This window comes from Strix uralensis, chromosome 15, assembly GCF_047716275.1.
Source record: "Strix uralensis isolate ZFMK-TIS-50842 chromosome 15, bStrUra1, whole genome shotgun sequence".
NCBI lineage: Eukaryota > Metazoa > Chordata > Aves > Strigiformes > Strigidae > Strix > Strix uralensis.
This window is the reverse complement of record NC_133986.1, coordinates 15,668,972-15,696,515: the sequence shown is the minus strand read 5'-3', so window position 1 is coordinate 15,696,515 and position 27,544 is coordinate 15,668,972. Positions and strand designations below refer to the sequence as shown.

The following is a 27,544-nucleotide window of genomic DNA, read 5'->3' as shown; positions in this document are numbered from 1 at the left end:
ACTAAAAATGTGCTGTATGTAGACCAAACAATAAAAATAAACTACTGAACTACCTTCTAATGCATGGGGGTTCTGGAGAGAGGAAACCATGGATATTTAGAGGCATAAAGTGAGTCATTGTGCTAGTTAAAGAATTTTATAAGGCGAGCTCTGTGGGTTTGAGTTGCATCTGTTACCTTTCCAACTAGAACTGAGGGGTATGCAGGAAAAAGAATGTTGGATTTAATCATGCCTTATAGTGAACGCATTGTACTTAGGCTAAGCTTCTAACTGGGATCTAGACCATAGGAGTACAAAATCTTTAGTCTTTCTTTCTGTATGAATTTTGCCTTAGATGGGTTCCAGTTAAACACACCCAAACAACATTATTTTATACCCGTTAAGCTGCAAAATGCTGTTAACAAAATGCCTTAAAAAAGTAATGAATGTTCTGTAACATTTGAAAACAAAAAACCCAAGCAAAGAACCCCAACCAGCTAAAAAAACCCCTCACAGCTATTTTCCTTATTAAAAGATAACCATGCTTGCATTTATGACAGTTCTTAGAAGCTGTAATGGACTGGGTTGCTATGGTGTGAGATGCAGAACAATGAAATAATTGTTTCTCTTGGTATTGGCTTCCTGGAAACAAATTCTGTGTAAATTACTTGGCTGAAATAGTGACAACAGTCTTGTGTTCTGTTTTATTTAGCTCATAGTTAAAAATCATAACTATTCTATAATAATAAAAAAGTAACGTTTATCAGCTCTGGGCTTTTGTTTCAACTTTTTTTCTGTTTACGTTTTCAGGTCAGTTTCATGAATTTAAAAGCAACTTACCAGTGATTTCTGGGAGCTGGGGCTGATTTTCTTGTGTATTTGTAAGTATTTATTGATTAATATTCCTGTTATGTGCATCTTTCTAATAGTCTTTTAACATGAAGAATGGAAGCCTTTTTAAAATGTCACTGTGATATCACAGTTTTAGAATGTTCTTTTATTAAGAAATGTACCTAATTACTTATAAACTTTTTGTAGTTTATTTGCTATCAACTTACTCTTCAGTTATTCGGAGGGGCTACAGATGCTTTAATTAACAGTGAAAATTCCTATTATTTCAAGCTTTCTTTTGGTTTTCATAATAATAATGAGAGAACAGTGTTGCTTACAGTAACACATCAGTTGTGATGCTTGGTAATGATAGGAGTGCATCTTGCAGTTGTGATGAAAATTATTTCTAGAAATGAACTGGGGCTGTGATTCAAGACCGACAGGGCTTTTAGAGGAAATGCTACATGGGTTTATTGAGGAAACACTAGGGCGACCAGTATCTGCTCAACTGGGAATGCATTTTTATATACCCTGGAGAAAACTGACCTTTATGGTTGCAGTAAAATGACTGAGACTGTAGTCATTTAAGCCATGGCCCAAGAATATGCTTCAGTGTATGCCCAAGTTCAAATAAAGCAAATGGGATTAGGTCTATGCATAAATGGATTGAGAAAGTTAGAGGAGAGAATCTGTGAGGAAGACAGTTATTTACACGACAAATAGAAAGCTTTCAGAATTGCTGTTTTGGATAGTCTTTAGCTTTAGTCAAGTATAATAAGGAAAATCTAATGGGACTTAGACTTGGCATGATATAAATTATTGCAATACCTCTTGTATGATGTAGTATAAATGAGACCAATCTATAGCTTGTTCTCTTAAGTCACAAATATAGTTTATGAATAAATATTTATTCAATCATTTGTGGAAAAAGATGTTTACAAAACTACATTCATCAGAGAAAAATATGGCTGGTTCTCCTCTCTATGGAAATGTGTTCAATTTGTACTAACCCTTCCTCTTTACAAATGTTCTTTTTCAAATATGGTTTTGCTATTATATGTGTAGTTTCCTTCATTTACAGGGCAGTATCTTTTTAATGAGCATTGTCAGTGGTATGTAAAGAAAATATTGTTATCAAATAAAATAATGTAAAAAAAGTATTACCATTGAAAAGTAGTTCTGAGAAGGCAATGTCAAGTGATTACTGAATAGAGAGTGAGGAATTTGTTGTAACTCTTCCTGGCTTTGCCACTGCATGTTTTTTCAAGCAATCAGTTAGGCTTTCTTTGCCTCATTTTTCTCAGCTGTAAATGGAAATAGTAATATATCAGTCAATACAAACAGTACATCTTTATACTTCAATATGGAGTATACTTTCCAATCAAAGCAATGGAATAAGCACAATGGTGGATTCATGGTTGAACTTCTTTGTGTGTACCAGCCTAATTGGGTGAGAACCTGTAAGTATTGTTTTATTCATGTTCATGTAGTATTATGGACATATAAAGGGCTTTAGTAATTACATGGTGGACTCCTGATCTGAGCCCTGCTTCTCTTGGTTCACAATGACCAAAAGCTGTGGCAAACAAAACTGACATAAAAAGTACTTTGAAAACAATGTTTGCATTTAGGTCAATCAAGTAAGTACTTAAACTTTAATGGGAAGTATGGACTGTTGTTACCACACAACTGTACACTGATTTTTGCAGAAAAAGTTGTTAGTACAGTTGAGACACCTTACAGTATTGTGACTGTGAGAGCTGGAACGTGATTCAACAGCCTGATCAGTGAAGCCAAGTAAACGACTATACAAAATGACTGCACAAAATGAACCACAGCCTAGTCTTTTATAGGTATTCTCTGCAATCAGCGTTCAATCACATTGACATGAATATCTGGAGAAGCTAACACTATGGCTGACTGTTCGTGTTCTCTGATTAAAGGACTTATTTTAGTATTTAGCACTATATATCTAGGGACATATGCAAACCTTAAGTTCACATAAACTGAAAATAAATCGTAGGATGTACAACTAACTGATTTAGCCCAGTGTTTCCTCACATACAGAAAACAGGATTGAAGTAAACATTCTATAGTAATACAGGCTTAGATCTTCTTAAATCATCGGTATTTTACCTCTCCAAACTGGCAAATATTCTGTAGGTAGTTCACTACTTCAGCAGATACAGACTCTTACTATTCAGTAACAGTAATATGCACAGTGTCATAAATTTTCACTGTGTTCTATAGACTGATAGGAAGGGTTGTTATCTCAAGTATCTTTCAATTTAAAGGCTTGATTTCTGCAAATACTTATTCATATGAGGTGGCCGTGGAAGCTGATGAAATCAGGATCAGGACCTGAGGCTGAACAAATAGGCCCTAAGCAAATGACACTGTATAAGATGGGAGCTTTGGGGGGTTGGTGTTGAAGACAGAAAGTTTGCATATATAAGGAGTTTTGAGAAGATTCAATTCTAAGCAGCATTTTAAAAATGCTAATGAGAAGTGTATACCTTTTTCATGTTATGCTATAATATTTGGGCATGTTTATAGTGTGTTTGTTTGATCTATACTCCAAAGGAAAGGAGTGTACATCAGTGCTAGGAAGATTGATCTTTGAAACTGTGCATATTTTTTATATGGGAATACAGCAAGATCAGCTAAATACTGCTACAGTTCTATACCAAAGCTATTTCAACCAGGGGCTATAATAACTTTTTCCTCAAATTTTTGAAAGTTTTGTCATAGATACATTCTGCTGTAACATGTAATTACTTGGATCATCCAGTTCAGACAACTTTGGGGTTTTTTTGTCATATTTGGCTAGTTTTGTTCAGGAGAAAACAGGATTGATGATTCATACAAAAGTAAATTTCATGGAAAATGTGACATTTGTGCTTTTGTGTTATGCCCACAGAGTAATTGTCCTAACTAAAGGTTACTTTTTTCAAGAATGTGGTCTTAACATGGTTTAATTTATTTAATTGTTCTTCTCAAGTAGGTTTGTCCAGTAGTAAACTGCAATAGTTATTTAAAGTTACAGATGGCAAAATAAATGTCCTCTGATAACACAGCATTTAAAGAAAATTTTTCTTGTACATCAGCATTTAGAAATATGTTTTTACTAGCAGTTCAGTTTCTCTGCAAACATTTTATTGTGACTTGACTACAAAGTCAAAACATCAACAGAGGGGGGGGAAAAAACCCTGAAATGAATGGTGTTAAAGCCCATGAAACTTCAGTGTCTTGCGAGAAAAGTTCCTCAGTGCAACTCCTGTATTGAAAATATGGTGAAAATAATATAATTGGATTTGAGACTAAAATCAAATTGCTTTAAAAAGAAAACAAAAATATAAACACACAGGGGACACAGACATGCACACACATTATAACACAACAAAACAGAGATTGTGAGTAGGTAAACTTCATCTTTGCAAATACTTATTCCAATCAGCACATCGTCAGGGAGTATGCTTTGCTTCAAACTCAGTATTTAATATTTTTTCCTCAATTTTATTTTTAAGGCAATTTTAATACTTTTTTTTGGTTTAATTTGGAATGGTTTTATTTAAAAACTTAGGAAGTGCATTTGCATCATGGAGTATCTGACCAAATAGATTTGGGCTTTGTATTTGTACCAGTTTATTTAAAAGGAGAAAACTATTAAATTGTCAATGTTTACATGATAAAGTCAAAGAAGGCACAGCTTATTTGGAGCAAGTGAAGACATATGAGTCTTTGGCATTATTTAACTTTACAGGTTTAACTGATAACATCTGATGTCTTACTGAATTACAGTTAATTTGTTTGGGAAAAAGCAGTGTCTATACTTTCTAGAAAAGCAATATATACTGAACTCAATTCTTAAAAAGTTTATCTCCAATTTTGTCTTTGTAAGATATAATTCTTCATCAGCATTTTGGTCAAGGAGGTATCTATCAGCTTATCACTTACTTCTTTCTATAAAGAGTTCATTCTTTCAAAATTCCTATTAAGAAAGCTAAGTGATGCCTCACTAGAAGCTATGTTTGCTGCAACATCCGTACTTTTTTGGCATGTGTGTGCTGGAGGTATCAGAGGTCTTTATCCTCTTCGGCCTACTTTCCTGCTAACATTTGTGACATACCAATGTAAAATGATGCGGTTGCACCATGAAGTAGCCCCTCAGCAATTCAAAACTCTATTTTGCTGGGATTATTTTATAAATGGTGAATATAAAATGTGCTTCTAGTGGAACACTGTCTTACTGTTTTTATGCAATGCTTGCACTACAGTAGCACACAAATTTTCTAATAAGAAACAACGTTCCAGTATATAACATGAGGTATAAATAAATATAAAAGCAAGGCACCTGCCTTGAAGAGTTTTCTTGTCTGAGAAAGCTTGTGTAAATACACATATTTTAGATGTACTTAAGAGAGTCAGCTGAGTAGAAACAAAATGGAAGGGGGAAAGGGCATTTCTTTCCACTCGAGTAATACCTGGTACGTAGATGCCCAAGCACATTTACCAGCGTGGGTCTAATAGAAACCATCGAGGGCTTTTTAGTTGTGCTTGAAGAGAGCAAGGTGTGGAAAAAAGACTGGAGAGAGAATGGTGGCTGGGACATTCATCTGCTGAGAGCAGGACAGAAGTCCAATCAAAACTACAAAAAGTTCTGTTTGTTTTTTACTATCTGACGTTCTCCCTCCCCGCCCGGTGCTTCTAGCTGGGATGTCTGATGGACTGCCCTGTGTGAATTTTTCTAAAGCTGTGTGGTGTGGGAGGTCACCTAGGGACTTCTTGTTCTAATAGAAGGAACGTCTGTTACATGATGCTGGCACAGAAGCCCGTTTACCTTCTGAGTGCAGCAGACATTATTTTGGCTGCTTTTCTATTGACCATACAGACTGTTTCTTGGTAGTAAGTAAATCAATTAATAGATATACAGCATGCTTATACCGTGGAAGCAATATGCATTGTATTCATTTTAGCCAGTTTTCCTTATAATAAGCAACGCTTCAACTATTCTAGGATTTTGATATTTAGCACAGAAATCTTCAGTTCTTTATGAGGAGTGAAATGTATGTCACAAGAGAAAATATACAAAACAACAGTTTTCATTCATATAAACCCAAATGGTTTTGTGCTATTAGACTCTTTAGCATTGACTAAAATGAGGACACCACTGAGGGTGAGAGCACTCTCCAACCAGCTTCTGACACAGTGCACAAAGACAGAGGCCAGGACCTATGTGGTCTTTGCTTACTTTTTGATGAAGTTGAACCATGTAGTGAGGCTGCTGCTAGAAGTGCTTTTTCAAAGGATTGTCATGCTCTGGATGTAAGTGAGGACCTCCTTGCTCTGCTGCTGCTCCATATGTGTGCTGGATGAGATCCGTGTAATGCACTAGACCCATCTGCTGTCTAAAAAATTCTTTGCAAAAGTACCAAGCAATAAAATAGAAATCCTCATCCAAACAATTCTATATGCTCTTGAAGTTGCATGCAGTTCTTGGGAGAGAGGAATCTGTTGGAAATACTTGTGCTAGGAAGCTGAATTAAGAATGTGGAAGCAAAGTATTTGTACAAGTCCATACCTGGACAGAGTCCTATAGGTTTTCTGCAAGTGACTGACATTTGCAGAGCCAAAATATTTTTAGAAGAAATGCTTGTTCATCACAAAACCAAAGCCTCAGGTCAATTAATAACTACAATGCAGGATCTTAGAAAAGCTGTAAAGAGAATTTTCTTTAAGCCACACTGTGAGTAGTAAATTATATATAGTATTTCTCATTCTACGTAAATTACAGAAAAGATTTCTTATTCTATAGTATGGATGAACAACGCCAACAGTTGATGTCAGCATTAACTTTTCAAATCATATTACTTAAAAGGGTGAGGGTTATAAGGTGTCCACAGACAGCTTCATTTTCTCTCTGTCTTCCTAATGCACATACACCAATGGCTGTTTGATTCATTTATTGACATAAACCAGAATTGCTTAGAAGTAACAACTCATTCATCATAATCACAGTTATGGGAGAGTGTGGGGTAAGAGGTTAACTGCTTGCTAGATGTATCAAGATCTTTGGTATATACCAAAGCCTGACTCGATAGAAATCTGATAATGGTTTGTTGAAGGTAAAACATAAGTGTTAATAGCTAAATAAAAAAAAATGATAAATACTGTGCTGTAAAACACTCACATTTCTAAAGTTAATTAAAAAGAGCTGATCAAAGTGAAGCCTCCATTAAAAATGTTACTTTATGATATTAAAGATAAAATAGAGCATAAAGGTCAATTTTAAAAATCTGTGCATATTTTTTAAAATCCTTTTTCTGTGATTTTTTTTTTTGTTTCTTTCTTGGTAGTGCTTTCATTAATAATTAAAATATAAATAATGTGAAAATGTTAATTTTTACTTTTAGTAGTTTAAGTTCATGTGCAGTGATGATGAATTGATATGTTAGGGTATATACATTAACAAGATATTAAGCAAAATCCATTTGAACTAACTGGGAGCAGCTTCTGTTCTTAATGCATGTGTGTGATGGATTCAGTACTGTGCATCATAAAATAATCTAAAACTACACTTAATTGTGTAAATACCATATTATCTTTATGAATTTATTAGAGATTACTGTATAATCCTGGCTCTGAAAGTTAATCTGAAAGATGCTTGCTGCAGGAGCCAAAAAGCCCCAGGGAGTAATTAATCCAATTCTCCGATGCTAAAACAAAGCAGGTTACATGAGTTTTTGAAGTTTCGCTTCTCACTTCCACTTTCCCCAATGAAAGAGTTCACAAAGTGTAAGACTTCATTCAAAGTTCTTACTTTCAGTAGAAAAAGAAAAGTTTGATTTAGAAAGGGAGGTGGTCTTAATCTGGAAATCATCAGGAATGAGGGTCTGACTGATACACATGGTCCTACAGAAGATCTAAAGTGCTGTAGGGCACCAGAATAAAGATGGATGACTAGCTAGCAAACTGGCTGTGTATATGGAATTCCTGCTGGTTTAGTATCTGTTTCCTACTCAAATGCTTTAGCATTGGGTATATAATACTTTCTTTTGAAGAATTGCCTGGGCACTGATATAACACTGAACTATGGTTAGATCTGCAGAAGTGATCGGAGTAAAGTGCAAGAATCTGAAGCCAAGCTTAGCACGATGAAAGTGAAGTAAAAATTTCACTCCCCAAAACATCATGGCTGACTACCTAAAACTTGAGAGGTGCTCCTACAACAGGCACAAGGGGTTGGAGATGTGGTTAACTTTGGAGTGTGTGATAACATGCCGTGATCCTATTTCAGCAAAAGTTTTATGAACGTCAAATCAGGCTCATGATTAGCCAATCCATCAGTGGGAAGTAAGCAGCCCTTTGCATTTCAGAGACAGGTAAAAATGTTCCAGAATGTACCTGGTTTATTAAACAATTTTGTGAAGTTCATTGAACTCACTTTTATTTCTCCTGTATTTCTGAGATACTTTTTAGACTTGAGCACCCTATCTTAATAGAACATGCACTATTGATTTATTTAAAGATATGATATTTTCTCTTTCCTTTTTATGTCTTTTGGGTTTGTTTGTACTATTGACATTTTATTTTGTTGTTCCATTTTTACCAAGTGATTATAGTTTGTATAAAATCCAGCAGTGAAATTAAATAGCTGAAATTATTCTTTCTAAGCTGCAGTGTTCTGTATTTGTCAACAGTGGGTTTCATGTCACTTTGCTGCTTCTTAACCCAGCATTTTTAAAGCATGATTAGAAAGTCTTAATTTTATGGAACATTTCCTCCTCCAAAGCATGATGCAGATTTTAATATAAATTTTTGAAAAGCCATTTCCCCTACAACCATATTGGATCTCCCCACCGCCCCATATCCACTAAAGAACAGTTATTTATTAGAACTCTATTATCCAATCTTGCTTGGGCAAGTTTTTATCATTGCTAGGTTATTGGCCTTTTTTAATTGATTATATATTAAGGTAGCATCCCACCCTAGCAAATAGTCCTTATACTTCCTTACTGTGTTCATTAAAGCCTGACAGTATATCTATGTTTGTAAGAAGTATGAATGGTTTTGAAAGGAATCTTTTTCCCAAAGATTTGTTTGGTATGAATTGAGGTATATTCACTTGCCTCTGAAATATCAGGTATTGGTTGCTGCCCACTCCAAGATTCTTTTGATCCAGTATGAAAACCTAATATGTTCTTAAATCTCCAGGTCTTGAAATATGATAAAGGAACAAACAAGCTGCATTTGTGATCCTTCACAGCCCCATTCCTAAACAATCACAGCTAGGAAGTGACTATTACTGCCATGTTGAGGTATAACTTTTCTGTAAGTTAGTTACTTGTTTTTCAATGTCTTGTCTTAAAGATGTTTTTTATGGACATAACTGTAACTTTTAGAGAATGACGAGGAGAATGTAACCATGCACATTCTATTATCTTTTTTCTGTATTCCTCAAAACAGCTGCAAGACCTGTATAATCTTACTCTAGATTCCTAGATTTGTACATTAGCTAACATATCCTCTTCACAGGCCAATTTACTTGAATAATTATATAATTATTGAAACAAAATATAATAATAATTTTTCTCTTCCTGTAATTATTTTTAAACTGAATTTATACGTTCTGATTGCCACAGTTTGCATTGTAGATTTGTTTCAGATTGTGCAATATTCGGCAGCAAGCTAATCAGTGTTCTGTCCAGTTAAAAGCATTTAGATGGAGTTTGTGACTCAAAGAGTGGTTTTTTAAGGCCACATAAATTTTGGTAGTTTACCCCAGAAACATGCTAGCCTTTCTTTTTTTTTTTTTTTATTTTTTTCTCCCCTCCCCCCCCTCCCCGCCCCGCCTCCCGCCTTTTAACTCTGGTGGCTTGTTTTTGTGTGTGAATAAACTCCTTCGTTCCTCCAAAACAGCCTTTCCTTTGAGATGGCTGTTGTTCATGGGTTTTTCCTCACCCACCCACCTGCCATTAACTATTTGGTTACCACTTGAAATACTTCATCACTGAGATTCAAACTCATTGTCCTGTGGCCATTGTTGCTTAGCAGAACACCCATGCTTGCTTTCTACACAAACACACACACACAAATTAATAACTGAGTGGAACTCCTCCTCCTCTGTGCTCCAGAAGGAGCTGCTCCAAAAAGAAGCCATTTATAGTATCAATAAGCTGCTTCTCCAAACCATGTACAGATGTGTTATTCAACCAGTTAATATTGGGGTAGTTAAAATCACCCATTATTATTTTTCTGGCAGATTTTGCCACTTCATTAATATCTTTCAACATACTGAGTTGCTTGGCTGTTCCTTCTTTTACATGGCTTATATCATATCATGCCATCACAGCATATTCTGTAGTTTCGAGTTAATTGCCCAATTAACAGTGGTATTCATGAAGTGCTAGGAAAATTCCACAACTAATGATTTGGACAATTTCAAAATAGGTTGGTATTTCATAGTTTAAAATGTCAAACATGCCAATAGCTGCAAGCTTAAGACTGTGCAGGCTTAGAACCCAATAGCTCAAAAATTCTGTATCGCAAATATCATAATCCAACCCTCGGAAACATGTTTCCCAGCCCCCAGTATTTCCATGTAGGGAAGTTCTGCACTACCCTAATTTCTCCTTAGACTGGTGAGGTGGGAGCATGAAATAGGACCTTGTCGCCTTCTCTGTATTTTGGGGAAATGTGGAATGAATACCTTCTGGCAGCAGTGAATGTACCCTCACGCCCAACCTGGCCCCAGATGTTGTTTATGGCAGCACTGGGGAAGCTGCTGTAATAACGGTTGTGTATATGCTTACAAGACTCAGGAAAATGGAGATGCAAGTGATTGGAAGGTTGTAGGATTTGCTAGAGGACTTTGTACTTTTCTTTCTTGTTGCCTGGATTAGGTAGGGATATTAACAATATGTAGTTAGCTTTGATGGGCCATTGTTCCCAGATGCAACTGAGAGTTGCCAATAGACTCTCTAGGCAGCGATCAGATTTTTTGTTTTGTCTCACCAGCTGCCATGCAGAGATGCCAGGGGATACACTGCCTACCCTTTTTCCTTTTCTCAGTACCTTCTGTGCCATTTATGAGTTGTAGGACTGAGGTGATGCCATGGACTCAGTCTACAGAGTCTGGGGATGGGCTGGGGCTGTAAAATAATTTCGTTATCATTGCCCAAGAAAGAAATTGTGAATTTTCAGCCCTGAAATTCAGGGTCAGAAGTGTGGGTACAGTAAAGGAGACAGTCCACCTCCTCAAAGCTAAAGGGTCACAGACTCAAGGGTCATTTCCAACATTTTACATTATTAGAACATTTTGAATTTCCCTACTTATCCAATCTATTGAGACTGTATTGGTGGTCTCATGCAAACTGCTCAGACGTGTGTATATATATATATATGTGATTAAGGCTTTAATTCAGCAAGGTGCTTTAAGTACTTTGAGGTACTTCATTGCAATTGACAGGACTTTGCAGGAGTTAAAATCCTGTGAATACTGAGATCTTTGCTAGGATGGTACTGATTATGTAAGTATGGCTGCTGGATAGCTCTTTTTAAAAATTAAATTACTGAAATACAGTGTTGTTTAGATCTTCCTTTTAGTTCTTGGAGTTGTGGCAGATTCTTTAGGACATTATAATTTACATTTTATAACAAAAATATAGTGAATTGTCTTATTCCTCTTGGCAACTCAGCAAACTATCATTAACATTTTTCATCAGTATTCTGTTTAGAGTTTTCTAAACTGAACAGTATAGTGGTAACAGCTCATTTTTAGATGCTATTACAGTTCTTTCACATCTTTATAGTACTGTAGTAAAGCTGAATTTACTAGCTACCTTGAAAGCAGAGTAAGGCAGCATTAGAATCTACATTAAAGTGATTCAATACTCTTTAGAGAAAAGCCTTCTTAACTTGAGATCAGATACAGCATGTGTTTTGGGGGCAGTTTTATAAGGATTGCCGATAAACTTGAATGCTACCAACAACAGCTGCTTTTTGAAATATTGTTCTGTCCAGCCCAATGAAATTTAGGGGAATTTGCTTTGCTTTGTAAGCACATGTGATCGACATTAGCATTCAGAGGAGCTGCACCTGCAAATGGAAGGGAGGCTATATCCTAGACACTAATTTTATGGTTTGAATTGGTAAAGATGGGAGGGATCAACTTGCATGCACTTGTTTCTCCTTGAGGGTTAGTGCAAGTCTCCAGTCTCTTAGGTAAGTACCATGCTCTGATATATTTTTCCTAAACATTCTTCTTGGTGGCCGTTCAGATTCTTTCCAGTTTGGGTATATAGAAAGGATATTTGTTTTCATAAGTGTTCATGAGTTAAGAAAATGAAAGCCCTTCAAGGTCATTCAGTGTTTGTGTCCAGTCAGGTTGATCTGCAATAAATCTAGTGGTTACTCTTCCTGGCTTTATGGTTCTGAGCAGCTCATTTCATCTTGGTTTCCTTTCTTAATCTTTGACTAAATGTTTTACGTTTTTAAACTGTATTCTTACCATGGATGGCAAAGTCTGGTGCCCAAAAGAGGGATTAGTGGAGGCCTCCAGAAATGGCTGTAATACTGATTACAATTATAAATACAGAAGTAGTAGTAGCAACTGCTACTACCTGTAGTACAGTTCAGTAAGTGCAATTTTAAACTGCTGAAATACTAATTTACTCTAAAGCTACCCACAACTACTAGAAAATGTCTTGCTGCTTTTAAAGGGTACAGGGTTCTGCATGTTCTAATTTATACAGAGGTTATACGTGTTTCTTACCTCATTACCATTTTCAATAATTTTGCACCAAAACCTTATTTTCAGATTAAGCTTCAGTTGTAGAAATATAACCCCTTGGCCAATCATAATTTTAGAAATTTTTGCATCTAGATAGCTATGAAAAAAGGATTTGCTAGTTATGTTTGTGTAAGATATGGTCATACGTTTCCCATGTAGCACAAGAGAGCATTTAGTGTTCATGAAAGAAATGCTTTCAGTACTTTGAATGCAGCAGCTTAATGTTATTTCTCTTAAAATGTGATAGCTTTTAAATTTTTTTTTTTCCCCAGGTCAAATTTGGTAAATTAATTACACTATAGCCTTAATAAAATTTGAGAATATGACCAATAAATAACAACATCAAATGGAAAAATATTTAAAAGAAGTTTAAGCTGTCTTTTTAAAATGGTAGTCTCTGATTCTATTAAAATTTTTGTTTTATTCCAAAGTAGGAACTATAAAATTAAGTAAACACCAAAAGAAGATCCTTTTATTATTAGTAGCACAAATTCTACAAACTAAAAAACAGTAGGAGTGCAAAAAGTGATTAACCATTCATTGTAATTTAATAGCAATGTCACCATTAATGACCATAGTGACATCTGCAGTATTGCAAACTGAACAGAATGGAAGAGGATTGGTTTTGTGTTTAAAAAATATAACCAGTAATTTAAAGTTAACTTGAAATATAAATAATTTTCAAATAGAATAGTGACCTAACATAGATATAAGTAGTATAATTTAAGATCTGAGATCTAGAAATACTGTGTGGCTTATCCAGTTACAAAGTAAAACATTTTTTTTGAGGGAAATGGTATTTATTAATACCATTTAAATACATTAAACTTTGTGTTTATAGTTTAAATATTCATTGTTGATAATGCTCAAGAATGCTTAAATGTTTTGGGAATTTCTATTTAACTTCGAGGTTAGGAGTTCCCAAATAATCAGCCAGCGTCATTAAAACAGCTATTCCCCTCCTTACTACTGCATATGAAAAGTCACTGAAATGTGTCATGAATATGTAATTCTGTCCAGGGAAGGTATAAGTGATATTAGTAAAAGGAAGAGTTGTAGCCTTTAGCTCTTTGACTTAGCTAAGTAATCTAGTTTTCAGTGCAAACTTATCTGCCAAATTTGACCAGCCTAAAGATCTCTTTGATAGTGTTGCAAAAGTCTGCTTGCAAAACCACTTTTTAAGCCTAATAGACAATGCTGAAAGAAATCTTGAATTCTGGTGTCCTAAAATGTTTTCTTTCCTCAAAGATGTAGGATTACAAATTTCAGTATCTCTGTGAGTCAAAGGGAGAAGTTACCTGCTGTTAGAGAAAGCAGCATATTTTTGAGATTGCACTTTTTGAAATAAAAATACTTCTCTTGGCAGAACAGTCTTGTGAAATACCCTCTTATACAGTCTTTAAGACCAGTACATTCAAAATAATGGTTCAAAAAAGAGGAAAAAAAAATGCGGAAAAGAATGATTCCTAATTGCAGCTATGTTCTGGATAGTGTCTCTGTTTTGCTGTCAAGTTTCTAAAAAACCAAAGAGTTTACAAACTTTGAAGACTAAAGGTGTTCCCAGACACATCCTGTTCTTGGTTAAAGGTTCTGCTATATCACTGCTAGGACAAAAAAGTGAAGTGCCTCTCCACCAGCTGCAGAGAAAGAAGGTGATTTGAATGTTAATGAAGGATAGAAGTTTCATAGTAAGAGAAAAACAGAGGCTCTATAGATAAGAGAATATTTTCCCAGGACGTCTCAGTCTGCAGTTGTTGTAACCAGAGGAAGTAATATTACTAAGGAAGTATTTAAATGTCTTTAACAGATATTAGATGATGAAGTGGAGTAGTCATTATATTCCTATCCAAGCTCCAATGCATGAGAGGTCTATTGAAATACAATCTTTTGAGAATATCCACTTAGTCTTGTTTCTAGACTCCCAGATTAGTTTGGGCATCCTGTTAATCTACAGAGCTCCAAACACAGAAGATTTCTCAGAGAAGTTACTAAAGTTGCTGTTTAATGTGGCAATAAAAATCGTAAGGTTCATTGTCTTTATAGATTTAAATACAGTCCCCCCGCCTCTTCTGCCCCAACTGGAAAAAATCCCTGATTCAACAGCATTGAAATTCTCTCCTATTTCCACTATTTCCTAGGTTTTTTAACATCTTTTGGACCTGGCAGTGCCCTCAAATGGTTCATAGCTTATGTGAACATAAGAATTCCCTTTTACTCTTGCTTACTCTTTAGTTCTGATCATTCATTGCTATGTTTCATGAGCACAATGAGACAATCCACTCTTTCTAAATGTCTGATCCATTCACATAGATAGTCGTACAAACACAAACTGTCATTCATGGCCTTCCTTGCCATTCCTGTCAAAAAAAAAAAAAGAAAAAAAAAGAAGAAAGAAAGAAAAGAAAGAAGAAACCAAAAGAAAACCAGTAAAAAAATCTGTGTCTTTGCCCTTTAGAGTTTGAGTCAACCTACTTATACTCTAAGGTATTCAAAGGTTTGGTTATTATTAAAAGCACTGTCACTTGGTGTCCTCAGCAGTTATTTTTTTACTGTTAAACTGTTTCTTTTAAAGCAGTGGCTTCACAACAGTACCACTGAATTGCTCAAATCCTGACACCTTCACAGATGGGCCTTGAGCCTATAAAGGTACAGCATTTGTCATTCTGATGGATGACTTTTCCTGCTCATAAAATAAGGGAAGTAATCCGTCCTCATTCTGCTTAGTTCTCTCTAAGCAGAGACATATATTTGGTTGCCAAACTCTCCTTTTCATTCTTCAACTAATCCCAGGGAAAAATGGAAATACGTTGAAAAGCCTGTGACATGTGGTGGATGACTAGTTCTTCGCTCCCAGAGCGCTCATCTGTAGTGCTTGACAACCCTATGCTTTTTCTTGCTCCTATTTAGTATCTTGATGGAATTGCTGTGGGATCCATTGAGATTAAATTTTTGTCATACATAGGAGATGTGTGGCTTTCTGGAATGATAAAACCCAATTCTGGCTCTCTGAATACCCAGTAGAGAGCAGAATGAAGATCAGCTGGCTTAAGCTAAAACTGAGTAACATGCAACGAGGGATGCCCCTCCAAAACATCTTCCTCTATTCTCTCTTCAATATATCTGGCATTTACCTGCTAGATTTTGAGATAAAGATGAATAATAATCAGTTTCCAAGACAAAAATGGGAGATCTATACCTGAGTGTTATTTCAAAATGTTGATTTTGGGACGATAATGGAACAATGATTTCTCTTTTCCCCTTGGAATTTTTTTTTTAATGTAATCTCATCTGTGTGAGATGACAGACTCTGAAAAACACTAATGTAGCAGTCCATAAGCCTACTGAACTTTCTTGTTAACTATTTTTGGATACCTACTGTTGCCATCATCACCATGATATCGAGTACCTTACAATATTTTTTTTAGCATTTTGGAATAATACCGATTTCTAGATCCTTTAAAAGGAGGAGGGAAATACAATGGTTCTGTCATGGTTCTGTCAGGAATGGAACCTCATATATAGGGTTTTGGGAATCCTTTTCTGAGTCTTATTTTGACACTGTTCAAGGATACAGAAATTATGTTAGTTACTTGATTTCCGCCCCCCCCCCCGGATACATCTGTATTCAACAAACAGGGTAAATTAGCCACTGCTGTGGTGGGTTTCAGTATTACCAGTACAAGTTCAGTAGAATTAGTTTAATTCATCTAATCTAAATTTAACTTTACTATCTCTAAACAATATCAGAGTGACTTCTGTGAAGTGACCCTTTGCATTAATTCATCTCAGAGAATTGATAAAATGTCAGCTGTGTCATGGGATGGAATATGCAGATGCTCCTTATTTTACCTCTGATTTTACACTTGCACAGGGAGATGCTTAAGGTTAATTCAAGATGGGTATTAGAAGTTAAGTGAGAAAGGAGCATGAAGAGCTCTGGAAGCTTAGACATGTCATCCTAGTTCTTATCTTTAAATATAATGCAGTCTGTTGTCATGTGCTAGTGATGTCAAATATCATCTGAGCATTCTTTGGGCTATCTATCTCCATGTGCTACTGGCACATGCACATATTTCTGTCCATTTTTTAGCAGTACATATTGGGCTTATTCCTGTGTTAACCTTCCTTCCATCAATCCTGAATGCAAGCCAGCTCTACCAGCAGGAGAATTTTATATGTTTCATACGTTAGTATGATGACAACTTAAAAGGCGACTCCTTAATTCCTTCCAGCTAAGGTTTCTTCTTGTATTCTATATTACAGTGTGAAGGTGTCCTCTTTTGAGGCAATTAATTTCAAACTGTTTTACGTCTTTGATTTCTTCTGTCAAGCAGCATGGGACACATAAAAACCAGGAAGCCAGGATATTCTTTGGTACAACCTTTAGCAATGCTTCTTGTGCAATTACTGAGGTAGGAAAAAAAGGCAAAGGGTAATAATTCTCAATGCTTGTTTTCTCACAATAGAAGATATGTGTGTAAATCAGATATGGACTATAAATCAGTTATTTTCATTAATTTTGTAGTTAAGGTTTTGTTCATATTTACATCTTGGGAAGATCTAATTCTGGAGAACAGCTGAGTAGGAGGATCCTTCTCTGTAGTCAGCCCTGACTGATAGCTTTGAAGCAGTCTCCTCTTCTGTCTGTGAAAACATATCATTCTACAGTAGATGGTATTTGCTGGACATGCTCTTCTTGATGAAATGGATAAGTTAGCAACATTTTCCACTGGCAAATCTCCAGGGCAAAATATTTGTTATAGTTCTTGTATATCTTTATACTTCATCTGCATGCTTTAATTTTTGTGTTTTAGTAACATAAGAATTCTAACTTGCTCCAGGGTAGAAGTAGCTGCATAGTTAAAAGTGGTCTCAGTTTTTGGCTGCAGAAGTATATCTTTGTAGAGCAGTTCTAAAGTATCTGAAGACTTAAGAAGTGCAGTATCAGTTTCAAAATACCAGTTTCACTGTGCATATCTAGGGGATGCTTCAGATACCTGCCTCAGACGAACTTGACAATAGACCCTCCCAGCATTGACTGAGAATTTCTGCCAGAAATCTCAGCAGATTCCTGTCAGAGTTTTGCTTTAGGTTTGGCAAAAGTTTGAAGACAGCATGGTAGCTGTAATAAGCTTGTTTATAGAATGTTGGAGTATCTGAAAAATTCCAGTCAATTCAATTTAGGATGCTAAATCCTTCTGCAAGTTTATAGCAGCTATGTTTGTAAGTGTCCAAGTCACTTTTTAAAACATGAGTGAGAACTCTTATTTGTTGATACATTTGAAATTTTTCTTTAGGGTCTTTTAAAATACATCACAAGATGTTTTCTGTTGAAAACAGGATGAACAGAGCTTTGCCAGCTGACTAATTAAAAGTTTAATTGGATAACTGTACTTTTTGTGTAGTCTTTCTGAAGCCTAATGCTTCAGTGAAGATCAGATAACTCTTTAAAAATCTGTTTGTGCAATAATTCAATTTCCTTCTTTTAACTATTTTGAATACAGCTTCAGTGTAATACGGTAACAGGGAGAGGGGTGGAGCTGCTTGGCCCTCTGAGCAAATAGCTGAATCCAGGAAATGCAGTCTTTAGTGGTACACTTATGGGATGGGAACAAATGTGTTCTGGAGGCTAATAGAGTTAAGGAAATATATTCTTTCATTTTTTAATTCATAACGCTAAGCAGAAGAGTTACCTCTTCAGTAGCTTGATCCTTTGAACTCTGAAGCTGGGTGGCAGGTTTCCCTTCTTTGTTTGTTCTGTCCTGTGGTGTGCTCTTAAAAATGTTGGGATATTTGTTTCTGAAAATTTTATGTATTAGACTGTACTATTACGTCTAAGCCCTAAGTTTCTTTCAATAGAATACATTCAATGCGTATGACAGAGAAGCACAAAAAATACATGGAAAGAGTGAACTGGATGATGAAATTAATTGTGTTTAGACAATTTTGTAATAAGGACATCAGATATGTATTTGGTATCCGCTATCAAATAATGACCTACGGTGGGATTTTTTTTCTGCTGAATATCAAAGGTAGAAATAAAGCCCAACCTGCCTTGTGACACTACTGTGGATTTGCCATTGACTTGCGTTTAGTGACTCAAGCTAAGCCATTTTATTTGACTGTAAACCTAGGTTTTCACTTGAAGAAAAAGAAACTTTTTATCATGGGTATTGCCAGCATATCACGAAGAAAACTTGTTTCAGTTCATACTTTGTTGTTTCTGGTTGGTTTTTTTTTTGGTTTTTTTTTTTTTTTTTTTTTGCACTATACTGAGATTTTGTACAAGAAATGTATTCAGAGCAATATATAATTGTCCTGGACTGGAACAGAAGAGCACAAATGTCCTAGCATGTTGGAAGTTGAATGTAAAACGTACAAATGCATTCATGTTTTTCTTCTTCACAACTCAGTTACTTACAAGTGAGGTTTACTGCATTTTAGTAGTTTATGCCCTTACACAATGGCAGTCTGCTACACTATAAAGCCAAAGCACAGTCAATGAAACAAGCAGTGTCTTCTGAAGGAAGGCCAGAGAGCCTAGCAGACAGCACTAAAATGCATAGGCAGAGTTGGTTAGCAAATATGAGGAACCCATTCTAAGAATTGATTATCACATTGCATACATAATAAGATTTAGGGTTTTTAAAAAAATTTCTTTTTACAGATGCTTTCAAATATATTACCCAAGTAGTTGTTTATGAAAAGTTTATAATCATTTAGAAAGCAGAACAAAAAGAATTTGATTATCTGGATGCATAACAGGCCCGACCCGAAATGTCATATATCTTTAATAAATCAGATGAGGCTTGTGGTCCTAAAGCCATATATACCATTTTAGAGCATCACTGTGCACAGAAATAGTAGGAATTGGCAGTCTTGATGTTCTAAATGATATGCTTATGTGCATCAGCCCAACTGAAGTTTGAGAATTAACTTATGCTAAAGTGCTATAGTGAATCAGCAAGAACTCAAAATATTCAAAGCATGTGTTCTGCTGAAGTCTAAATTAAGGCATTGTTCTTCTGTTGATACGTATGTTCAGAAAAGATGAGCATGTGTAAATGACCGGAGGTTAGTATCTATCATGTGCAACTTGCGTTAGGTGGACCTTTTTGGTTCTTGTTTTCCTTGGTTTTTGTTGGATGGACCCATGACGTTTTGAAGTTACAGTGTAAATTGAAAGGATACAGCCAGAGCAAGGAAATGGATCCTTACCTAAATTTTAAAAATAAGATCCGAATGGTTTAAAAGTAACTAGCCATCTCAGGTGAGTCTACAAGAGTCACTTTATGCAGTAGATCATGAAAGTTGTTACAAGTGACATGAACATACGGATAGTTCCGTAGCTTCAATTTCAGCATCCTTGTGCAAAGTGTATGACTGATCTGATTTGCTTTTGCCCTGCAAAGTCATAAAGTCCAACTTGGCTTTCTGACACTGACTAAACTACATGGATTAGGTATAGCTGATCTTAAAAGAGAAAAATTGGACACTTGGCAAACCTAGCAGATATTTTGACGCGCTCTTGGAGCTGATAAGAATCATCATAAATTTAAACGTTACCTTGCCTTGCACAGAAACCAGACTTAATAAATGGCTTTGAATTTTTCATGAATGACTGAGCACCCTGTTTCACTAATAAGACCAAGGTTTTTGGGGTGGGGGAATTGGAGAGCAACAGGACTATGACGGATGCTATAAGGCTACTGATGGAGTGTCGTATAATTTTACTAGTTGCATAACTGCTTTTAACTACTAAACTCTCTCTGATTAAAATAACAATCGAGCTTGTAATTTTTCTGAACAGCTGCTGCTACGGGGGGTCATTACCTTGGAGAGCTTTGAAATAATCGTACTCCTAATACATGACTTATGTAGTCTCATGTTTTACAGCAATGCACAAAGTTTAAAGTCTATAGTAGAATGTTATTTGAAAGCTGTCAAACCATGTTAAAAAAGACTGCATCGTCAAAGGCCCTTGTGGCCAGGATTCAACATGTAGCCTTGTCTTACTCATTATAAAATGCATGTTTATAAAGTTCCACAGAGCATCCAATTCCCAATTCACTTATATCAGCAAGACTTAACTTGCTCATTAATCTAAATTCTTTTGCAACTTTAATCTACATGTTTAATTAATCATAAAATGAGGCGGTAAGTAATTTCAGCAATGTGTGGCTTGTTATCAGATGCATTTAATCACTCTTCTGTGAGCTCATTTGGAAACACCTGAAGATGTCGAGAGCAGTTTGAATAAGCATAAATTATTCTTTGTCAGTGTACTTCACTCAACTAATAAGACATTAATTTAAAAGGCACTGTTCGTCATTTTTAGATCTTCACCAATATTTTTAGCTTAGCAGTATAAATCTAATTGTATATACTGTATGATTCCCAACATAGTGCCCAACATTGAAAAGGGTAAGAGTTTTATTGAATTCATTTTTCTTATTTACATGTAATTATATCATGTAATCGTAATTTTAATGAGGATTAACCATAGGTATCAAATCTGTTAACTATTCAAATGTTTTTGGAATAAGCTGCTAATTACTTGAAATGCTAAAGAATATTAGATGCTACAAAGAGTTATAGATTCTGTTTTTCCTTTACAGATAATAGCTCTTGTCATATTTGGAACAGTTGTCACATAGTAACTTGCTATAGATATGCCTAAATAGCTCAAATGTAGGTAGGATTAGCTTTTGAAAATACAGAAACAAAGACTGCAATATTGCTGGGCATGTAACATGAATAGCTGCTCTTTCAGATACTTACACAGGATTATATTGAATGGAAAATAATATTCCCATTTTTCCTAGTCACTTAACTATTATGTAGTCAGTGATGGCATTCTAAAAAAAATAAGACATGACCTCAGAGCATATAATTCAAAGGAGCTGAGTAAGTCATATATCTCTTCATGTCAAGAAAACGGGAATAAAAATCACATTTTATTGAATGTCATCACCTGTCTCTTTATGCTGTGAGAGAGGATGACATTCTATAAGAATAATTATTTCACTGGAAACAAATTTATTTGCTTGCCATGGAGCATCTCAGTTAATCTTGCTTTTGAACAGTGGACCACATTGACTAGTTGTCTGGTATGTTCCAGTACGGATCATAACAGGAAAGGGGAGGATATACCATTTTGTCATGAAGTACAAATCACTTCCCCACATTTTCTCTACTGTATTTAATGTCACTGAATGAACTCTTGTTTTCTCTGACAGTGCAGTGCTCTAATAAGAATAATATTGCTGTAAGTGCCCTGCCTCTGCTACCATGTTAAAGTTGCCGCACCATTTAAACTATAGCAATAAATCGTGGCAGTTGATCCTTTTTCCCTGCTGTATATGTGTTCCTTTCTACTACAATTTAGTTTTTATTTTTATTCAGCTGCCTTTTACAGATGGAAGTGATTGTTTGTTTCTAGAGTGCTAAGAGTTTGCGAACAGTAAACCTTTTGCAGCATCATATAGTACCTATCACCAGGCTGGACAGTTTAACAACGTTTTATGAAACCACAAAAAAACTATGTACAGATTACATTTAGGGTCTGACTAAAATGCATACAAACAAGGAAATATGAGCTCCTTCTAGGCCTTCCTCCATGTAAACGTTTATTCTGACTTATTTACTCTGTAGACAGTAATGAATCCTTCACATGTGTTACTTGGCCTGTTTTTTGCCTGCAGAATGTCTTTTGAAACATCTGTGGTCAAGTTTCAAGATTAAAAAAAAGTCTCAGTTCAGCAAACTGAAAAATGTGGAGTTTGATTTTTCTGTAATTGCTCCTAAGTTAGAGAGTGTTATCAATGCTTATCAGTAAATATTTCAGTGTGTGTGGATGGAGGATTTTGAGAAATCTTCCAGCCTGTTGCTGTGTCCATGGTTTGAACCATTGTTACCTATGTTCAAGTAGTTCATTTTTTCTGTGGTTATCCCAAGATGATGACTTGTTTCTTCTTTTTTTTTTTTTTTTTCTTATATCATGGAAAACCAGAGCTAAAATGTGTGGGTCTTGTAAGAGATTCTAGAACAAAAGACATCATTAAAACCTTTGGTCTTTATAGATAGCTAACATACTGCTTTTGATAACTCTAAGCAAAAATACATGTACTTCATTAGGCAGAAGGTGAATTTGTGAAGTTTTTGCACTTAATCACATTGGCCTTTGAAGGGAACATTCTAATCACTTGTTTATATAGAAATTGCAGAGGGCTCACGCAAAATACATCCAATTTGCATAATATATTTTGGCCTTTTCTAATTGTTTGGATGTATCTGTTATCTGCTTCAAGCCAAAAATATTTATTGACTTTATGGACTCATATGGAATATTTTAAATGGGGATTCCTCAGAAAGATACATCTTTTAAATCTGCAAAAGCCCATGTGTTTGTTTTGCAAGTGAGAGTCCAGTCTTTGACAAGAAAAAGTTATATGCATTAAGTTCCAGAGTTGCCTACTACAGGTGTTAAAAACTTGAATGAACTGTCCTCCCTCAAAAAAGTAAAACAAAACAAAGGAATCTTCATTTTTGACTCATTAAATTTGTTCCTTTAAAGTTTGCATTTCCAAATGTTTCTGTATGTCTATGTTATTTGCAAAAATGTACAAAAGATGAGATTCTCATGCTCGCATTACTCTAACAGTCATAGCTCCTAACAAAAAAACCCCACCCAACCAAAAATTCATTAGACATTTGTAACAGGTCTATAAGAGGTGGCATCGTAGTGTTTTGCAATAAAGCTAAACTTCTCAGAATAGTGAGGCACCGTAACAGCAGACTTCCCTAGCACAGGTGCTTATATTAGAGCATCTGATTCATTGTACTCAAATATTACAAGGCAGAGAACAAAGTTCTCAAAGAAAAAGATAAAATTGCTCAGCCACGGTTAATTCCTATCATTTTAGTTCATAGTACAAATCCAAGTAGCTACATGGAAGAATCATGCCAAAAAGACACATGTCAGCAAAAAAAAGTAACTAAATAAAATAGCTAAATTTTTCCTAGAAAGGGAGAAATAATCAGTAGCTGCTGAAGAAATGAGATTGAACCTGTTGAGTAGTATGCTACCAGGTCACACCTACAATGGACAAGGTACTGGAAAGCTATTAAAACAAGGGTATTTATTAGCCGAACACCTTCCTAAAAAGGAGGAAACCCAATAACAATTCTCTCTAATCTTTATTTGTTCTGATAAACACTACTGTGAAATATTTCATTTTGAAAATGTTCAGCTCAAGGAAACTGCTAATCTATTGTTTCCAGAAATATACTTGTAGTTTTCAGCTCCCTTTGAGTGGTTGGGCCTCATCATTGTTAGAAAGCAAAGGATCTGACAGCCAAGCACAACTTCTAGTTTTGAAACAAAATTAAAAAAGATAAATCCCTTAGCTGAGGGCTGAGAAAGCTACACATTCTTGCTAGTTACGTGTGTTTAAGAGACTGTTCCCTATTTTTCCCTAATGTGAATCTGACTCTTCTGCTTGTGTCAAAATATTAATTTGAATTAATGAAATCTTTCTGTTTCTAAAGAACGTGACCCAAGCTGTGCTTTACCTTTTTTTTTTTTTTTTTTTTTTTTTTTTGTGGGATGCAAAACTGCTGCCTGCTACATGAAAAACAGATCTTGTGTTAAGTTCACTGTTATGTGCACTTAAAAGATTTTAATGCTTGAAACTGGTCACTTAGACCAAAACGCAAGTACTGTAAGTGGTGGTACTACAACTTGTCCTGGTCTCTTATTTAGTGTACGTATATGCATACACTCATAATTTTTTAAGATGCTCATGTTGCAAAGGATCCACATAAATTAATAAAGTACAAGGAGCGTCGTGCATTCCCTGAGGCATTGCATATGGCCAATAGGTGTTCTTTTTAGCATCAAATAACTTTAATGTAAGAGTTTTCCCCAGTACTTCTTGGGTCACAAAATACAGCTTGTGAGCATTACATTCAGCAGGATGTCCCGAGAAGGGAAATACAGCAGAGTATCAAAGGAAATTAAAAACTTCCTGCAATTTCCTAGACGTTAAATGGGAGAATTCTTACTACTATGAAACCAGGCTTTATTACATTTTGGTGATTGAAAAGCACAAAATTTACACACACACAAAAAAACTCTATTTCATTATCTTTAGATGTGTAAAAGAACCTCCAGAGATATCTACTTAATTCTCTGGGAATTCTGAAACAGGCAATATCTTTCTAAGAAACATGTGGCAGGTCACAAGTTTCCCTCAGATGTTTTCCTGATGAAAAGAAAGCATTGAGAAAAGTAAGATTTTTAAACTAGCTATTTACACTTGAGGAGATAATTGGTCACCAGCATTGTGACCACTCTGGAAAGAAATAAATCTGAAAAGTCCAGGGAAATACCTCATTGAGTTCTGGACCAGCATTTTGCAGTGAGTAGTGCAGTGCAGTGTTATAAAGTTGACATACATGCTCCCTCATAAACAAACAAACAAACAAACAAGACCTATTGCTTGCTTTGGCAGGGTGTACTGATTTGTAGTCAGGCTAGTGTTTTGTAGAAACCTGACATGATAAATAAAAACCTGCCATTGTACCAAAGTACATTTTAACCCCATGCTAATTAAAAGAATAATAGCGATCTATGTATTATTGATGTAATTAATTTAGACATGCCTATAAAATAAAGGAATAAAATAATAAAAACCCCACCACAAACCCCAAAATACAATAGGGAGTAATAAAAAAGAGGGGAGGGGGAAAACCCATCATTGGAAAAAATAACCTGGACTTGTATTACAAGTTTCAGGGGTTCAATTTTGTAACAATAGTAAACTTTAAAAAAAAAAATTATTTTGTGAAAACAGACTCTTTAAAAAAAAAGAAATCTTTGTACGTCAGAACCTAACTTTTCACTTAACTTGGTTTGACAGACTTTTCAACAAGCCCATGGTAAAATATGTTTAAAAAGCTTTCAAAGAGAAGGTGGATGATATTTTAGAGCTTTATAAGCAGCCTGCTGAGTAGTGGGACCATAATACTTCATACCAGTGATTTATCTGTTAATTATTTAATTATTCTGTAGTTATTAACAAACTTTTACTATTCAGTGTGACCTATCAAATACAAGGTAGACTTTGGGAGATCTAAACCACATTGATAAATGGTGTTTATGGTTTCTTTTTCATGCCTTTCAGATATCTGTGGTGATTTTTGTAGGTATTTTTTTCTGAGCAGTCTTTGTTAAAATTGTCCTTTCGTCTCCATGGTATTAAAAGGGCACTTTGTTATAAATAAGGGAAGGCATCACCCTTAAAATAATCTTGACTCTTAATTAACCAAATGTATCTATTGTGGCTTTTATTCCTTTATTTTGAAGAGTTCTGAAGTAACTTAAACTCTGTTTTCTATGACAAGTTTTTTTGTTGTGCCTTAATGAAAATTGCCAAATGATAACATGACTTACTTGAAGTGGAAATTGCATTCTGAGTCATATCATCTTCATTTTGTAAATAGGGAAGCGTGCTTGGTCTAAATCTTTTCCATAGGGAAAATTTCAGACCAGAAAGGACCACAAAGGCTGAGAGTGGTTGAGAGACTGGCCTGTGTATTAATTTATATAAGGCTAAAAGAAAACAAAATCTATTTAAAAATAAGATAGTGAAGGGTCATTGGTGCTGCAGATATTCAAAGAAACACAAAATTGTGGGAGATGAAAGAATAATGACTGGAGAATTTGTGTGAGGAGCTTTGTTTTATTGAATAAGATTAAGGCCCAGCAGTAGTTCCTGGATTTAAATTTGTTTTGTCATATATATTTATATTTTAGTTATAAAATATATTCCAAAGTGAGCACCTGATGTAAGGAAGATACTGAATACTGGTCCTAAATACTGCTCTAAAATAATAAAGCTCACAAAATTGGTGTGGTCTATTTAAAAAACAAAGCAAAACAACAACAAATAACCAAAAAACACCTCCCCCCCACCCCGGTCCAATCCATTTCTCTAAACTTTCATGGAGTACCACTTTGATCCTCAGGAAAGATTCAAAGATCATGACGGGAGTAAGGGTGTCAGTGTGTGTCACTTCAGGACTGTAAAGTGCCTGAATTAGTGTTGCTGTACAGGCACTGTATAACCCCCCCAGCAGGCAATTCTAGGTGCGCAAGTAAAGAATCACCTTCCACTATTTCCGTTGTTTGTAAGAGAATTTATACTCCTAATTCAGATACCCAATTAGATGCCTTGGCACTCTTATTTTCTCCTGTATCCTAGCAGGTCCTTGAATGGGTCAGATAAGCCCTCTGGGCTTGGGCTTTGCCACTTATAAAATAAAGGCAATGCTGATTCATCTTTACAAAATTCTTTGAGATCCACAAATAAAAACTGAGTCTCAGATGAGCACAAATATCGTTGCTGTATATCCTCTCCTATTCGAAGTTTGTGAGTTTTATGGTTAGATAATGCAACATAGTATTCATATCAAACTAGAAAACTCATTAATAGCATATTTGTGGATATTGTGTGTAGAAACTGAAGACAGAGGTCATCAATAAGAAGTTCTGTAGGTCTTCAGTGAAGAATTTTTTTCTACTTTTCAGTTCACAAAGGGAAAAAGCTAGAGTTCTTATACTGTAAGAATTTCCTTTTATCCCATCAACAAATCTGCTTCAGACCACAAAAACTGGTATCAGTACTGCTGATTTAGAGCTGACTGTAGTGAATGGGAAACAGTCTTAGTAATCCTTGAAGCTTTGTGACAACACCCAACCCTGTTGGAGTCTGTATGTGAAAGTAATTTCAGTTGTTGAATATGTTTCAGTGGTAGAATATTTGAGGATAATGTGCTGACTAAGTTATATATTAAATGCATTTGAAAAATTGCTATTGATTTCTCAAGAAAAAGTTGGCAAACCTTTGTGATCCATACTGGAATGGTAAGTTGTCATCT

At 35.3% G+C, this 27,544-nt stretch overlaps 1 protein-coding gene across 1 annotated transcript in view; it reads left to right on the top strand.

Annotated features, from left to right (window-relative positions):
* Positions 1-27,544, top strand: part of SOX6 (SRY-box transcription factor 6) — a 375,192-nt gene that overhangs the window by 51,483 nt on the left and 296,165 nt on the right. The window contains exon 2 of the mRNA XM_074885126.1: positions 790-860. The gene's annotated coding sequence lies outside the window, so the exon portion shown is untranslated. The remainder of the gene's footprint in view (positions 1-789; positions 861-27,544) is intronic.